A 16,042-nucleotide genomic window follows, 5' to 3' on the forward strand; every position below is an offset into this window, starting at 1 on the left:
GCCTAAAAACATTTTTTAGAAAACAGATTTAAAATTATAATCAGAAAGCACTCTCTAAATATCAAAGTTACAATTTATTCAGAGGCAGAAAGAAACAAGTTTTGACTCTATGAGCTTTCGGGCAGAGAACCTTGCTGCTCCCTTTTGACACGGCCGTAGTTACGACCGCTCACGGCAGCCTCTGAAAGACTACACTGGTGCAAATCTGCAACACACCAGATAACCTTAAACTAAGAGTTTTAACAATTTACACAAGCACACAAACTATGCACCCCCCATAGGAGGGATGGAAAAGGTACAAAATACCAACAATTAAAATATTAATCTTGTCACCGAAGGTGCAACTTGATTTTAACTTCTAAGAAAAGTCTTACAGTGAAAGGGTGGCAACTTTATACACTAAAATAATCATTTAAATAAAAGCCCATGAAATGCAATCTTATATAAAATTCTACAAGGTTGGCCAAACAATAGTTAAGATGCTCTACAGTACACAGATACCGCCTCGCAAGATCATAGGCAATAATATCAAAGTTTCCAAAGATCAAAACATATTTCAGGTATTAGGCCGTTACAATCCAAGCAATAAATTCGTTAACCCACCAAATCCGACAAACATGACAAGGCAGCTACTAACGTACGGTAGATTGATAGGGAGATTACCGAACAACCCGAACCGCTGGTTGCTCTGACCCGCCCCTACTCCACAAGGGAAAAACGGACCACCCAATTTATAAACAACCACATTCCCGCGGGTGGGCAAACGGAGAAGAATGGTGTGACGTCCCCAAAGCAAAACGGCTGGTGACCTCACCAAGAAAACAAGTAGAATTTAACAAGAATAGATCAAACAACATATCACCAATCACTTAACTTATAATAAACTGCGATTTCTCGAGAAGACCTGGCGCAGCACCCCCAAATCGCTCTCCCGAACCGTCAGCTGCCAGCACTTCAACGGACGCAGGAAGGCGCGCCGATCTCCCGTCTCATGGCGTCGCAGCTCGCACCGGCCGGACTGATGTCGTGGGTTGACTCCTGTTGCTCTCGTGTCGACCGCGAAGTCACTATCCCTCGCTATACGCCGCGGCCCACTGGACTCACGTGGCGACGTCACATGCGTCGACACTCATGACGGACAAGTCATCTTGTGTCTCAGTCCGCGATCGACCAACCAATCGGTCCACACGCCAATGACCATTGCCTGGGCAAACTCGAGTAGACTGGCGGCCTAACGCACAGACTCAGATGCAGGACCTAAGCCCCGACCGGGCGACCACTCGCTGAGTTCTCTTACTGGCGGAGTGGATAGACTCTCATTTTGCTGGCTTTAAAGGTTGATCCGAACGACAGACAGACACTAACTGCCTAACAAACGCGGACGAGAGACAGACTAGCAAGCTGAGGACGAGAAACTGACCCAGACTGACCCACTGGCGAACTCATAGCGCCCCTGAAATGCAAGTGAACAGGCTACCTTTCCCCTTTCCCACCAGAGGGAGACACCAAAGCTGCGATTGCCACAGCGGCGCCACCGCCAGAAACGGAGGGCGACTGCTTCACACTAGGCGCTGCGGCGCGCTCTTCAAAACAGCAATTTTTACCATGGCTCAGTCGTATGACGTTTTCGCCTGTAATGAGCATTCCTTCATATCCCTGAATATTTACCATTTCTTCTGGAACACCCTGTGTAGGCAAGTTGAATTCCCAAACTACTGTAGCGTATTGCTGGGAGAACTATACACTGTCGACAATTGGTGCGAAGACTAACAAATGATCTTCAACACCAATAAATGTATCATATAGCTCATAAAAACACCGAAAGACGCATTAGCATTCCTACTTTTTGATAACACTATTTACGGGAAACCAGTACAAATAAGGAAGGAAGGAAGATTTGGTTTTAACGTTCCATTAAGGACGAGGTATTAGTGACGGAGTACAAGCTCGGATTATGGAAAAAAGGGATGGAAATTAGCTCCGCCTTTTCAAAAGAACAATCCCGTCATTTGCCTTAACGATTTAGGGAAGAAATGAAAAACCTAAATCTGGATGGCTGGAAGGGGACTGGAATTGTCTTCCTCCAGAATTCGGGTCCAGTGTCTTACCACTCGGTTCGTACGAGTAAACTTACCAGAGCCAATCACAACCGTCTTGAAGCTGTCTCTTCTGGGCATGCGCAGCTACGTGATAGTGATCGTCGTGATTCCTTTGCGTTACTGGAACGCACATTTAGCGTGTTTCGTTGTTTGGCCTCGTATAGCGTTAGTAGAGGCCTGTGCCCTCTCTGCGTTGCTGACATGTTCCTGATTTAAATAATGAAACAGTGGACCAGGTATGCATTTTGATAGGGAGTGGCTGAAATTTGTATCAGGAACCCGAAATCCCCGATTCTTTAAATAATCGAACTGCATGTACAAAACTTCGGTTGCACCACCTCAGTTTTCCCTGAACTATGTGTCGTACAATGATATAATATTGTAGGCAAATTCAGTGATATATGTGGATACTCTCTACTGCGAATAGCATTAGTAGTAAATAAACTATAAATTAAAACATCGTGACAGACGCAGAAGTTCCACTGCTTCTACAACAAAATTATAGTAAGTGAATTTCTTTTCCTTACATAATTTTGTGGAAGGACGTCAGCGAGAAGAAGTCTCAAAAACATTTGAAATTGTCTGTAAATTTTGTAGGATGCTACGAAGGGCTGTTGTTCTCAAGTACTGGGTGAATGTAGTCTGGGTAATTTTTGGGCCTTGACTTACACTAATTCAAGACATATACAGTACCGTATTTTAAATTTTTTGATTCGGCCAATATATGAAACACTTACAATCAAGAATTCGTTGTCCCTGGAAGCCGTTAGATAGGCAGCCAGATTGACTGTGTTAGTCTTTCAGTAATACAGATTAATCGTCCGTTGGGACCCTTAAGGTAGCATTAACGAATGAGATGGATGAGATCCAAAGAAGAGCGGCGCGTTTCGTTACGGGTTCGTCTGGAAAAGCACAGAATACTATGGAGGTACTCGTCAAATTCCAGTAGTAGACGCTACAAGAGAGGTATTATGTTTCATAGAGAGATGGCCTGTTAAAATTAAGAGATCTGAGGTTCCAAGAGCAGTCAAGGAACGTATTATTTTTGCCCAGGTATTATATTGTTGTTGTGTGGCCTCCTGTGCAGAGACTGATTTAATGCAACTGTCCATGCTTATCTTTCTGCCCAAGCCTCTTCATCTCTGCATAAATACAGTTTCATTATTCCATTTCAACCTGCTTACTGTATTCAAACCTTTCTCTCCCTTTACAATTTTTACCTTCCCCACTTATTTCCATTGTCGAACTGCCAGTGCGTTGACATCTCGTGATTTGTCGTATCAATCAATTTCTCTTTTTCGTCAAGCTGTGCCATAACTTCATTTTTTCCCCCAGTTCGATTCAGTACCTTCTCATTTGTTATTCGATCCTCAGCATTCTTCAGTACCTCCCCAGAGCTTCTATTGTGTTCCTGTCTGAACTGCTTATTGTTCACGTCTCACTTCCATAAAAAGCTGCGTTCCAGACAAATACCTTCAGAAAAGTCTTCCTTACAACTGAAATGCTATCAGATGTTAATAAACTCTCTTTTTTCCAGAAATGTTTTTCTTTCTGTTGCCAATTTGCTTTTTATATCCTCTCTTCTTCGGCCATCGCCAGTTATTTTGCAACCAGAACAGCAAAACTCATTTACTAATTTTAATGTCCCGTTTCCTAATCCTCTCAAGATCGCGCGATTCCGCTCCACTCCATTAACGTTGTTTTACGCTTGCTCATGTTCCTCTTATAATCTTGGTTCAAGCCGCTGTCCATTCCCTTCAGCTGCGCTTCCAAGTCCTTTACTGTCTTTGACAGAATTAGAATGTCATCGGCAAACCTCAATGCTTTTATTTCTTCCCTCTGAACTTTAATTCTGTTTCCAAATTTTTTCTTGCCTTCCTTCACTGCTTGCTCAGTGTACAGCTTGAATAACGTTGGAGATAGGCTGCAATCCTGTTTCACTCCCTTTTCAACTAATGCTTCCCTTTACGTCCATCGACTCATACACTGGTCAGGCAGAACATTATGACCATCTACCTAATCGCCCCACCTTCGGCACGGATAACAGCGGCGACGCGTCATCGCATGGAAACTATGAGGCTACAGGTCGCTGGAGGGGACTCGCACTACATCTGCACACACAGTCACCTAATTCCCGTAAATCATGGGGAGGGGGCCGATGAGCTCTGACGCCATGTTCAATCACATTCCAGATGTGTTCGATCGGGTTCATACCTGGAAAGTTGTGGGGCGAGTACATCAATGGGACTCACTACTTGCCGCATTATCTTGTTAAAAAATGGCACTGCCGCCAGGAAACATGCTCGTCACGAAGGGGTGTAAGTGATCTGTAACCAGTGTACGGTAGTCCCTGGCCATCATAGTGCCTTGCACGAGCCCCACTGGACCCATGGATGCTCACGTGGATGTTCCACATAGATACCCCGCCAGCTTGTCTCCGTCCTGCTGTATAGGTGTCAAGGAGCTGTTGGCCTGGAAGACGACAAATTGGCGCCCTCCCATCGCTATGATGAAGAAGGTATCGGGATTCATCAGACCATGAACGCACTGTCACTGCGCCAACGTCCAATGCCGATGGTCAGGTGGCCATTTCAGTCGTAGTTACCGATGACGTAGTGTTAACATTGGGACTTGCATCGGTAGTCGGCTGCGAGGGAACATCGTTGGAGAGTTCGGTGCACTGTGTTCAGACACACTTGTACTCTGCCCATCTGCCCAGCATTAAAGTCTGATGTTAGTCCCACCACAGTTCGCCGCCTATCCGTTTCCTCCAATCTGCCCGACCTACGACGTCCGACATCTGTAATAAGGGGTGGCAGCCCAACCCCACGATGTATGGACATTGGTTTCGTCGCTTGTTGGAAACACTCACCACAGCGTTCCAGAAACACCCGACAAGTCGCGCCGAGCCTCTGGGCCATCACAATGTGTTTTCCGTCAAACTCCGATAAATCGCGTGTCTTCCCCATTCTACACATGGACAGCACGCTCACTGGTACTATATGCACCGTGCGTGTGCTGAGTAGCAGTCATTCCTCGCCATGTGATGCTGCTATCGCCTGGACGGGTTTACATCGATAGTAGGTCGGTGGTAATAAGGTTCTGGCTGATCAGTGTATGTGCAGTCTGGCCTCTGTACAAGTTGTAAATAAAATTTCACTTGTTGTAGTTTGTCCCTGCTACCTCAATAATTTCAAAGAATTTAGTCCAGTAAACACTGTCTAAAACTTTCTCTAAATCTGCAAGTGCTATAAACATAGGTTTGCCTTCCTTCAGTCTATCTTCTAGGATAAATTTAGGGTCATTATTGCCTCGAGTGTCCCAAAATTTCTCCGCAACCCAGACTGATGGTCCTAGAGCTCGGATTCTACAGACATTTTTTTTCTTCTGTAAATAATTCGAAGCAATATTTTCCAACCGTGACTTCTAACATACACTTCGCGAAAAGACCATTTCGGGAAAATCAAAGAAATTAGAGAGGCTTTCTGATAGGTGTTCATCTCAACACAAATTCCTCTAATGAAATAAGAAAGGGGAAAAAAGTGGTAGTGATATCAGAGCTACCCTCCACCACAGACAGTAATGTGGCTTATATAACGGTAGATGTAGAGTCACCGACCACCTTACAGAGGCGGGTGTATGACAGTTTGCCGACGATTATTCTTATAGTAATCTGATGTAATGCCTTTTTCTCTCTGTTACGATTATATCTCCTGGCTCAGTTGCTTTGCACGACTGCTTGGACTACCCTCGCACGCCGCCCATCTCAATCCATATTCCCATTCACGCCTCAGTCCACTTGGTATTCCCCATAAACTCGAACAGCACTGCAGAGGCTCCCCAACTGTATTGGAATAGCACCTCTACTGGAATAGCACATCAACAAAACAGGGAATCCTGTCACAAACCAAGGCATAAGTGCTTCAACCACATTAAACCATATGGTTCCAGAGACCTTTCCAAGTCTCTAACATCTATGACGTACATGTGCTGTTAGATTTTAGGGGGAATAAAAAGTGGACTGAGGCGTGGATGAAAATTTGGATTGATTAGGGAGGCGTGTTGTGGTAGTCCGTATAGTCTTGCCAAGCCACTGTGCAGGGTGGCGTATTGGTTGTCGTATCTGCCAAGTGAACACCACCTCGTTTCGTCCGTGATACAACTAAAACAAAAACAAAAAAGTGAGCAGCAGACATGGGTTCGAATCCCGACCTCGGTACAAATTTTCAGTGTCGCTGCAGTCTCCATAGAAACTTCATAGATGTTTGAGACTTGAAATGGTCTCCGGAACCATATACTTTCATTTGATTTTATCTGTTTCCTTCCGTAAAAGAGTTAACACAACTCTCTCTGCACGTGATTCTGTTCGAAATTTCTTCGGTTTTCGCACTGAAAAATGGCGCCATTCCTTGTACCCGGTTGGACACCAGAATATCCAAAAGACGATCCCATCAGATGAGTCAAAATGTCTATCGTATAGAAAAATTTGACGCGGCCTAACTATCTAGAAGATTTTACCTTTAGTAGACTATTGTTTATTTCCTATTAACAAGAGTAGCAAGGCAACCCACCACCTACTCGGTCAAAGCACTTCAGTGTGGTACCCACCTCGTCGCCACCGTGAGGTTCAAAAATGGCTCTGAGCACTATGGGACTTAACTTCTGAGGTCATCAGTCCTCCAGAACTTAGAACTACTTAAACCTAACTAACCTAAGGACATCACACACATCCATGCCCGAGGCAGGATTCGAACCTGCGACCGTAGCGGTCACGCGGTTCCAGACTGTAGCGCCTAGAACCGCTCGGCCACCTCGGCCGGCGCCACCGTGATTTATTTGAAGGACACCGTCTTTACGCTAGTGACTGCAGTAAGTTTTTATTACACATTATTGCAATTTCGGCCTTAGGCCATTATCAAGTGCTGATATTACGGCTTTACGCCATGTCAACTTAATGTAAGCTGACATGGCTTAAAGCCGTACTATCAGCACTTGATAACGGCCTAAGGCCGAAATTGCAATAGTGTGTTATAAAAACTTATAACAGTAACTGTCGTAAAGATGATGTCCTTCAAAAAGTTTTGTATGACTGAGAGTCCCAGCTACAACAAATTTAAGATAGCGATGTTGATGTTAGATACACTCTGAGAGAGAGCCTGAGGAATAATGCTCAGGTTATGACCGACAAAAGCGTTCCTTTCTTCAGTACTTCTTCACTGACAGAAGGATGTCTCTCTCAATGGAAACGTGTGTACCGTCCGCAACATTTGTCATACTCGACAGGACTTGATGTTAGATACACTCTGAGAGAGAGCCTGAGGAATAATGCTCAGGTTATGACCGACAAAAGCGTTCCTTTCTTCAGTACTTCTTCACTGACAGAAGGATGTCTCTCTCAATGGAAACGTGTGTACCGTCCGCAACATTTGTCATACTCGACAGGAGACCCACTGCGTGATTTTCCTTCATCAACGTTATTAACCGCTTGTCCGCTTTCCGTCTGCTGTGCCGTTAGAAACGTTTGCTGGATTTAATGGACGGTATAAACGCTGTAATACAGAAACACGCAGCCGTCCATTCCACTGTGCATCTTCACATCAATAAAACTTATTTGATGGTCCGTAAAGAGAGGGAAGATGGCATTTCGGTAGTCCGGCGTATGATTGATGAGTCTTGGGAATGTTGCTCCAGTCATCTGTCAGGCTGTCACGTACCAACCATCATTCTTCTTCTTCGTTAAAGTCTGGATTAATGCATCGCTTACTTTGTCTCTGTTAACTTACAGCTCTTCCAGATGCCGACAAATATGACAGGTTGCCCTCAGTTAAATTTAATTACAATTGTTTTGTTGTTACTTATTCAGGTGTTCGACTATTATAGATACAGCGAAAGGGTCTTGTAAAGGACAATGAAACAAGGAAATAATCCCATTAAACATATTTCCAAAAACTAATAGTTTCTCCGATATGATGTATTACGACTGACTACACGAACACCTTGTAACAGAGTCCTAAACCGCAGATAAACACTTGAGCACAAATAAATTACAAGCTTTTCACATGACCACCGTTCAAGTTCGGGCGCAGCTCAGCACGTCTCCTCGTCGACGCTTGCACGCGTTAAAAAATCCCAGGAGACATCCGAATGCATTGACAACACTCCACAATGCGTTCCTGGAGTTCATAGACACTGCCAACAGGGTTGGAATACACCAAAACTTTTAAATATACCCCACAAAAAAAAGAATCAAAGGGGTTGAAGCCGAGGGACCTAGCAGGTTCTAGCAATGGCGAGCCTATAAAGTGATAGCCGAGATGCTAATCCTATTTACCAGCACTCCGGTATCTGGAATGCTGATAAAATCAGATGAAAGCAGCTTATCACTTTGTAATTTACGCCTCATTCGAGGTGTTTCGAAATAAATATAGCCTTAGGTATTAACAGCGTTATAGCATTCGCGTGACTGCGCTTGTGCATACGTCCTATCGAGGAAACCATTGGTTCCCGTATCTACGTTTTTTTACGATCATTTTGTTGTTTATTGTCCTCTACCCGAAAGCCAAATATTCCGAATATTCCCTTGTGATAGCATCAGCGATCCCCGAACTAAAAGTAGTACTAAGTTTGCAAATACTATTTCACAAATGTAACATTCGGGAAACCACCATAAACGCTGTAAATTAGAATTAAGACCAAGAAACAAAAGATGCTTCCTACATCATGAACGCTGGTACTGCATATTATATACAATGCGGTGTCCGCCCCGATGGCTGAGTGGTGTTATTCGTTTGTACGCTCCAAATGACTTTCTGTGAAGAGTTTGAACGGTTGTGAATCAATTGACAGGAACTGCAATTTTAGTTAAGAGAGTCAATTATATTTTTTGGTAATTCTCTTTAACACGTTTGCGTTTGAGTTCTATGTCGCTGTCTGGACTGAAGATGCTATTGTCAGTTTAAAATTTTTGTTATGTTTTATAAGCTTAAAAATGGCACTAGTATATTGAACTGTGTTCTTCAGTCTATTGTACGATAAAATTTGTGTTGCAACAGTTCCAGTACTTCATTATTTTGTTTTTGTGCTTATGTGCTTCTATGATTGTTTAATTAAAAAAAAGTGGTCAGCGTGACGGGCCCGGGTTCGATTCCCTGCTGGGTCGGGGATTTTCTCCGCTCAGGGACTGGGTGTTGTGCTGTTTTCATCAACAATTTATCCCCATCCGGCGCGCAGGTCGCCCAATGTGGCCTCGAATGTAGTAAGACCTGCACCAAGGCGGCCGGACCTGCCCCGCAAGGGGCTTCCCGGCCAATGACGCCAAACGCTCATTTCATTTTCATTTCATGTACAATGCGGTATAAGAAAGTGTCACTGCTAAGCATACTTATATTCAAACGTAATTTCAAAATTTCTAATTTTTATAAAAACTCCTTACCAAAAATGAAATTTTTATTGTAGCGTCTGGAATACGTTACAGAATTTCTGGTAGTATAATACAGTTAAGACGTCAGTTTCTTGGAGATTCCCGGTAGCACTGATGTAACATTCTTGTGTACACCAAATTTCTATCTTCTACCATATTTTTGAAATATTCTTTACAGTTACTGCAAGGGCATAAACCGAGACCGTGACGCAGCGGTAATACACTGGACTAATATGCAAGAGGACAGAAGTTCAAATCCTTTTACCGCCACACAGATTTGGAATTTCTAGGATTCTCCTAAATAGCCGGCCGGTGTGGCTGTGCGGTTCTAGGCGCTTCAGTCTGGAACCTCGTAACCGCTACGGTCGCAGGTTCGAATCCTGCCTCGGGCATGGATGTGTGTGATGTCCTTAGGTTAGTTAGGTTTAAGTAGTTCTAGGTTCTAGGGGACTGATGACCACAGATGTTGAGTCCCATAGTGCTCAGAGCCATTTGAACCATTCTCCTAAATATCTTAAGGCAGGGATGGTTCCTTTTAAAGATGTGACCGTACATCGAAACCTAGATGGCAGAATTTGCATGCCTTACTTTCTGAGGCATCAAGGGATCACCAATTTAGTATTGGAGGGCAGCGTGGAGGGTAAAAATTGTGGAGGGAGACCAAGAGATGAATTCACTAAGGAGGATGTGGGTTGCGGTAGGTACTGGGAGATGAAGAAGCTTGCACGGGATAGAGTAGCATGGAGAGCTGCATCAAACCAGTCTCAGGACTGAAGACCACAACAACAACAACTTGAGTTTAGCACCACAGACTCCCTTCTTCGTTCAAGAAATTGAGAGAACGCTATACGTGGCGCTTTGTTCTTGATGATCTCTCAGAAATCGAAACTTGCAGTTAGTACGGTTCGTGGTTGCAGCTTTCATGAAATTTTCATAATGCATTTAGTGCTGTTAATCGCAACATATTAATAAAAGGCTGTTATTTTCAGTAATCTTCATTGTTTATTTCTTGTTTCTTGCTCTACAAATGTATCAAATACATTCAAGTTTCAACATGGACGCTAATATTCCAGTGTTCCAACAGATCTATAAACCCGCGTCAACGGGCTAGGACCATTTGTCAAAAATATTGTAACAGACAGTAGAATCGTTGGAGCTGAGCGTTAGACTAAGTAACATCATCGTTGAAAGAGAGTCGTGGAAAGAGAATAGAATGTATAAGATTTGCTGATGACATGGTATTAGTGGCAGAAAGTGAGCCGACAGTGAATAACATGCTGAAAGATTTAACTGTGCAGCTGGTCCCGGCGGAGGCTCGAATCCTCCCTCGGGCATGGGCGTGTGTGTTTGTCCTTAGGATAATTTAGGTTAAGTAGTGTGTAAGCTTAGGGACTGATGACCTTAGCATTTAAGTCCCACAAGATTTCACACACATTTTAACATTTTTTTGAAAGATCTGAATGAAGCTTGAGTGGAATATGCGATGCAAATAAACTCAGCAACAATAAAGAGTATGGTCATCAGTACAAGATGCAGACTGTCCAATATTAAAACAGGGCAATCTACCATTAGCCAAGTAAGCGCATTTAAATATCTTGGAAGCACAATAACTGAAGGAGGTGAAAACTCGAATTGCCATAGCGAAGGAGGCATTCAACAGAAAGAGGAGACTCTTATGTGGCAAATTAGATAAAGGTCTAAGGAAAAGGCTTGGCAAATGTTTTGTCTGGAGTGTGGCACTATATGGGGCAGAAACATGAACGCTGAGACGAGAGGGTGAAAAAAGGTTAGAAGCATTTGAGATGTGGATGTGGAGGAGAATGGAGAGAATAAGCTGGATGGAAAGAGTGAGTAATGAAAGAGTATTGGAAAAGGGTTGGTGAGAGAAGATGTCTGCTGAAGGTTGTAAGAGGAAGGAAAAAGAACTGGTTGGGACATTCACTGAGAAGGGAGTGCTTGCTAGCAGATGCTTTGGAAGGACTGGTTTGTGGGGGAAGACAGAGAGGAAGAAGGAGATACGATAGACGACATAAAGGGAAGAGGAAATTATGCAGACCTAAAGAGGATGGCAGAAGACCACACAGCTTGGAGAACTACCATGTGAAAACCTACCTTTTGGCAGAACACTGATGATGATGATCGTTTACAGGTGATGGCAGCGGCTTTCAGTGTGCAACTGTACCTAGGGGACGATGGATGCGCCAGCTTGTGATATTTTATGTTTTATGGTTTGAGTTAACAGTGCACGTGCTCAACTTGTTCAAGTTGCGTGGAGTATAATGACATAAAAAATAATTTTTTTAAGGTGGGTTGTAACTCAGGAAGTCTGTAATACTTATATGTCTGTCGTATACCGACTGTTTCATCTGGTTTCCTGGTTTTTAGCACTTGAAAATGGGCTAATGTTGTCCCGAAACATGTGGCAATAATCATATGATTGACAGCTGGGCTAAATATCTTCAATATCACTTAAATAACAGTTGTATGATGGCTTCACATCAGTTATCTTCATAGGGTGGTCGACTTCTTGGTTTTTTACACAAGACATGGTCACGGTCAAATGAATCAAATATTAGTCACAACGTGCTTCTCATGATTCTATCCTTTGATAGAATGGTTGCAGTTACAATATATCGGAAGCCTTTCTTCCCTTTATCAAAACGCGAGAATACAAACTGAACATTATAAAATTTTATAAGCACAAATACCAAAATGGTATGTTATTCTTTGACATGCTCAACAGGGGGAGATATGCAATCTGTTGATTTAGAACATATGTGGATAAGAAGCCAAAGTCAAGATCGCAAATTTTCGTTGGTGATTATCAGTTTCGGCTCATTACCGAGCTACCTTCAGATCAGTCTAAAATGTTGCTCATTGTATGCCACTCATTGCACATCGTCGTATTTTTAGACGATTTCTAATGTGTGTCACACACCGAACAACATTTTAGGTTGTACATATGTGCGACGAAATGTGCATTGTAACAAAATTTGATTAGTGATGAACGTTGTCAGTTTACATAACCAACTAAGATTTTCACTGCAGTATTTTTTATTTAACTGGAGCGACTTAGCTCCACAAAGTCTCTGCATGTCAGTCTTTCCACAGACGGTTGCGGGGCCTCGGCCGTTCAGAACAGAATGTCAAATCAAACACCTTTCAGCCGTCTAAATTGTTATTTTACTGGGCAATAAGTTTCGGCGATATATTACGTCATCTTCAGTCCCCCTGACAGGCGTGTAAGAGGATTCCCACTTGTGGTCCAGTCAAAATAGGAGGCAGCATTCAATGCGTTGTATTCGTAGATTTTTGAGACAGTGATCACTTCAAACATCACCTGCTGACCTGTTTGAAGTGATCGATGTCTCAAAAATCTACGAATACCAGGTGTGGTGTGCGTACTGTAAGACCTTCGGTACACACACCATCAGATTATTTGACTTGTCGCTCTAACGAAGTAGGCGAGTGTCAGCAATATGTCTTGTGGTCTTATTGTGGCGTGTTTATCTTCTGCCGTTAGGTCAGACGATATAAATGCCACTTGACGCTTAGTGTAGCAGATTGATGTTGACCAACATTAAACAGAACTTGGTTAATTTTCACACACATTTATTAAAATAATAAAAAGCATAGAAATTACTTAACTTGATTCTGGATGCTGTTTACAATTGACAATCTGGAGTTCCTTTGGCCTTGGCACGTTAATCTTATTCTCACATATCTCTGATACTTGACAAAGTGTCTATACATTTCTCTTCATAGCTATGTACAGGAATATGATAATCTTATTAGGTGCAGACTGAAACTTGAAAACAGACTAATGCAGACTAACGCAGACTAATGCAGACGGGTACAGAGTGGTGCAGACAAATGCAGACTAATGCAGACTGACTAATCGGAGGTCTGTACACTCGTTATAATACCTCGAGCGTTCAGGTATCACTGCGCGAGTGTGATCCGCTAGGAGAAAAGATTCTACGTTAGCAGCAATCTCATTGGCTGCGTTACATATTAATACGCGGATCGGCGGAAGCAGAATTTGGTCCGTCTCTAAGACAGCGCCATCTCGTGGTGCGGAGTCGAAACTGGTTGCCCAATAAAATAATTTAGACAGCTGAAAGGTGTTTGATTTGACATTCTGAAGCTTCAAAAAATACGATGATGCGTAATGAGTGTCATACACTGAATTGCATTTCAGAATGATCTGAAGATGGCTCTGTAATGAACCAAAACCGGTAATCAATAAATTTCGATTTCCATACACACGTTTTAGGCTAATGTAGTAATATGTTGTTTATTTCTTGATCTGCGACTTTTATTTGTTCACATTTGAGAGTACAGAACGGTACTGCATTCTCAAATTGGTTCAAATGGCTCTGAGCACTATGGGACTCAACATCTTAGGTCATAAGTCCCCTAGAACTTAGAACTACTTAAACCTACCTAACCTAAGGACATCACACACATCCATGCCCGAGGCAGGATTCGAACCTGCGACCGTAGCAGTCGCGCGGTTACGGACTGAGCGCCTAGAACCGCTAGACCACCGCGGCCAGCTACTGCATTGTCCGGTACACGCAAAAGGTATTGTAGTACCCGATACTAGGACTAAAACAGTATTGTTGAATCCGATACACGGCCTGCTTCCCTGCGAAGGGCAAGCTGATTTCCTTTCCCATGCTTCCTCAGTAGGAAATTGTGCTGTAACGGTCACATCGTCGATGGAATGTCAGATCCCAATCTTGCTTTCTCCTTCTCGTGCAAGGGGATAAGCGCTCCGGCATTTCTCGGGCACTTGGCGACGCGGCGGCTGCGGTACCGCGAGCGTGCGTCGTGTCGTGGCCGTTGTCTGGGCGCGTGCGGGCGCCCGGCGAGAAAGCGGTCCGACCGTGACACGGATAGAGTCCGGCGCGAAGTGCTCTCGGCCCGGCTGCCAGGTGAAAGGGAAGACGGGCGCGTGCTTGCCGCTTATGCGGCGCTGGCTTTGTTTGCGCGGTGCCCCACGCCTCTGTAACGTCCTTTTGTGCGCCGCCTCGGACACAATGCTGCCGGCTGCCACAGCATAATCAGCTGCTGGGCGGCGCCTCCGGTAGCCGCGCGAGAAGTCGCCAACGGCCAGCAGCTGCGGAGCTATTCGCGATCGCCGTGAGCCGCGGGAGAGCGATTTAAGCTGTCAGCGCGCGGCTGCCGTTGCCGCTCCGCCGTCTGATGAAAACACCGTCTCCTACTCGCTTCACAGGACAATCTCTGGTAAATAAAAAGGGCTATACCGAAGTTTCGCATCTTGACGAAGTAAACTCCCACAATCCTGCAACAACCGAATACTATATACATAATACCGATTGTTTATGAAAGTATCGAAGAAAATTGTGATAGTTGTAAGGTGACATGGTCTCCAGACATTCATTTCTTACATATTCTGGCCTCACAATCGTATTCTGCACATCAAGACGCTTCATTCGAACCCAAACTCGATAAGGTGGAGTCAATTTTGTATGAATTGATGTAAGCGATATGCAAATCTAATAAGTAAATCGCAAGTGCGCACCGAGGTTGAAAAAGTCGAGGCTGGCGTACGCAACATGCTGGTCACAGGAATTTTCGTTCTAAAGAGCCAACCAGCCCACTGGGAGGCCTATCCCTTCAGAGGGGTGAGTCAATACACCTACTTTGGCCTGGAGCGACTGCCCAGAGAGAGGGCAGCTTTTTCCAGGGCAAAGGGATAACGACCCGCATGTTCAACTAAAAAGCAAATTCCGCTACATTGTCTGGGAGCACCCAAAAGATGCATTTCTGCATGGACCGACTGCATAGTTACTGAGTTCTCACATGACAGTATATGCCTAACGGAGATGCTACACCTTTCCGCATTGGTCGACTTAAACAAAACGTCATTCTCCCGTTTAAAAGCGCAACGCTGATTGGCGGAATATTTCTGATGCAAAGAGCCAGAGGAGTGAGGGAAGACAGCGAATGATATACCCTTGCAACTTTTTCAGAAAAGGGAGCTGTTCCGTTGTTCCTCTTGGAGCAGGAAAATGTAACGAGAGCGAGTGCGCTCGTACATGTACGCAAAGAGCGAGGAACAAGTCTCTCCTCAGTACTTCACTGGGAGACCACCTCTGTCGTTAGTGAATCGAAGTGATACTCTATATTGAGTCGCTCGCGATTAAGCGTTGTTCACTGTGTTGGCCGCCACAGTTATTGTGCGGTGTGAAAACAGACAGAGAACTAGTTAAATGCCCGCGAGCGAATATTGAGTGGCATCGTGGTGGACTGGTTATCTGACCAGTGTACCACGCCAGTAGTTAGACTAGGGGCAGATAGAGATAGGAGTCCTTGACTTCATCAAAGCGTAGGGAGAGTTTGATTGGCGAAGGTCAATCCAGATAGAAAGAGATAGTTGTGTTATTTGTCTGCAGCGAGCGACACAGGAAGCAGTCGTCGCAGATCACAGTATTGTGTGCTACAGCGTATGCAAGCCCCATCTGTCCTCCATAACAGTACACTCCATTACATT

Source organism: Schistocerca americana, chromosome 2 (genome assembly GCF_021461395.2).
Source record: "Schistocerca americana isolate TAMUIC-IGC-003095 chromosome 2, iqSchAmer2.1, whole genome shotgun sequence".
Classification (NCBI taxonomy): domain Eukaryota; kingdom Metazoa; phylum Arthropoda; class Insecta; order Orthoptera; family Acrididae; genus Schistocerca; species Schistocerca americana.